This window comes from Mandrillus leucophaeus, unplaced genomic scaffold, assembly GCF_000951045.1.
Source record: "Mandrillus leucophaeus isolate KB7577 unplaced genomic scaffold, Mleu.le_1.0 Scaffold213, whole genome shotgun sequence".
In the NCBI taxonomy this organism is placed as follows: Eukaryota; Metazoa; Chordata; class Mammalia; order Primates; family Cercopithecidae; genus Mandrillus; species Mandrillus leucophaeus.
This window is the reverse complement of record NW_012102177.1, coordinates 1,890,437-1,893,106: the sequence shown is the minus strand read 5'-3', so window position 1 is coordinate 1,893,106 and position 2,670 is coordinate 1,890,437.

Sequence of the window (2,670 nt, the reverse complement as noted above, 5' to 3'; positions counted from 1 at the left end):
TGGCTCACACCTATAATCTCAGCACTTTGGGAGGCCGAGGTGGGCGGGTCATGAGGTCAGGAGTTCGAGACCAGCCTGGCCAACATGGTGAAACCCCCTCTCTACAGCAGGGCATCTGTGGTCCCAGCTACTCGAAAGGCTCAGGCAGGAGAATCGCTTGAACCCCAGAGGTGGAGGTTGCAGTGAGCCGAGATCGAGCCACTGCACTCCAGCCTGGGTGACAGAGCGAGATTCTGTCTCAATTTAAAAAAAAAAAAGAAAAAAGAAAAATGTCCTTAAGTGTGTAAGATAAAATACATAGGGCCCCAAAGGGAACAAATTATATACACACATGTTTATTATCAAAATGTATGAAAAACAAATCTGGGCCAGGCATGGTGGCCTGCAATCCCAGCATGTTGGGAGGCCGAGGTGGGAGGATCTCCTGAGTCCAGAAGTTCAAGATCAGTTTGGGCAACATGGTGAGACCCTATCTCTACAAAAACATTTAAAAATTAGCTGGGCACAGTGAGTAATCCCAGCACTTTGAAAGGCCAAAGCGGGCGGATCACCTGAGGTTAGGAGTTCGAGACCAACCTGACCAACATGGTGAAACTCCGTCTTTACTAAAATACAAAAGTTAGTCGGATGTGGTGGTGCACACCTGTAGACCCAGTTACTTGGGAGGCTGAGGCAGGAGGATTGCTTGAGTCTGGGAGGTGGAGGTTGCAGTGAGCCAATTTTGCCTCACTGCACTCCAGCCTGGGTGGCAGAGGGAGCCCCTGTCTCAAAGGGAGAAGAGAAGAGAAGAGAAAAGAAGGAAAAAGAAAAGAAAAAAGAAAGGAAAGAAGGGAAAGGAAGGGAAAGGCAAGGCAAGGCAAATTTGTGCATAGTAATAGCTATGCTTCTTCATCAATGTATTAAGGAGCAACCTCTATCAGTAAATCTAATAACCAATATACCTTCAAGATAGTGATGATTGCAATTTGTATTTTGACATAGAGTTTGTGCAATGTGATTTGAAAATACATGTAACTTCTATTGGTGACAAAATTACAGGTACTGCTAATATTACCAAAATCTGTTCTTGTATTTATAATGGAAGGAAATGTCAATTTTCAGAGACACTGATGAAAATTAATATGCACTTTTTTCCCATCCAAGTTCACAGACCCACTAGATCCTATCTCGACTCCTCCACTTTAGAACAGTGCTCTAGAGTCTTTTACCTACAGAACCCAAAGCCATAGAGGCCGTTTCTTCTTCTTAGTCCTTTCCTGGGAAATATGGGACTAGGGTTTCTCTAAGTTTGCCTTGTGGAAGTTTCTACCTCAACTGTCTTCTTTCAGAGGGAGAGGCAAAAGTTTTCCTTTCTTCTAGCTCAGTATTTTTCAAACATTTTGACCTACACCCCATAATAAGAAATGCATCTTGGCTGGGCGCGGTGGCTCACATCTAGTAATCCCAGCATTTTGGAAGGCCGAGGCAGGCAGATCATTTGGGTCAGGAGTTTGAGACCAGCCTGGCCAACATAGTGAAACCCCGTTTCTACTAAAAGTACAAAAACTAGCCGGGCGTGGTGGCGGGCGCCTGTAGTCCCAGCTACTCGGGAGGCTGAGGCAGGAGAATGACGTGAACCTGGTGGCGGAGGTTGCGGTGAGCCAAGACCGTGCCATTCATTGCACTCCAGCCTGGGTGACACAGTGAGACTCCATCTCAAAAAAAAAAAAAAGAAGAAAGAGAAAAAAAGAAATGCATCTTGTATTAACACCCAGTACACATACTCACAGCTGAAACTGCAATTTCAGAAAAGAATATTCTGCTTCATATAGTGCATTAATTTGCTAGTGTTTTCATGACAAAATGCCACAGACTGAGGGGCTCAAACAACAGAATTTGTTTTCTCATAGTTCTCCAGGCTGGAAGTTCATGATCAAGGTCTCAGCAGAGCTGGTTTCTTCTCCGGCCTCTCTCCTTGTGGTAGCCACTTCCTCGCATGATCTTTCCTCCACGTAGTTGGATGCTCCTGAGGTTGCTCTGCGTCCAAACTTCCTCTTCCTATAAATACACCGGTCAAACCTGGGAGGCGGAGGTTGCGGTGAGCCGAGATCGCTCCATTGCACTCCAGCCTGGGCAACCAGAGCAAAACTCCGTTTCAAAAAAAAAAAGGCACTGGTTAGATTCTATTAGGGCCTGCCCTAATGACCTCATTTTAACTTAATCACCTAAAAGCTCTGCCTCCAAATACGATCACATTCTGTCGTCCTGGGGCTAGGACTTCAACATATGAATTTAGGGGGAACATTATCCTACCCGTAATATACAGTAAGGAAAAACAATTATATTTACATAAGCATATTCTTTGTTTCGTTTTTTTTTTAGACCAAGTCTCGCCCTGTCGCCCAGGCTGCCGTGCAGTGGCATGATCTTGGCTCACTACAACCTCTGCCCCCTGGGTTCAAACAATTCTCCTGCCTCAGCCTCCTGAGTAGCTGGGATTACAGGTACCCACCACCACGCCTGGCTAATTTTTTGTGTTTTTAGTAGAGATGGGGTTTCACCATGTTGGCCACACTGGTCTCGAACTACCGACCTCAAGTGATCTGCCCTCCTTGGCCTCCCAAAGTGCTAGAATTTCAGGCATGAAACTCCATATCCGGCCACATTCTTCCTTTTTTTTTTTTTTTTTTT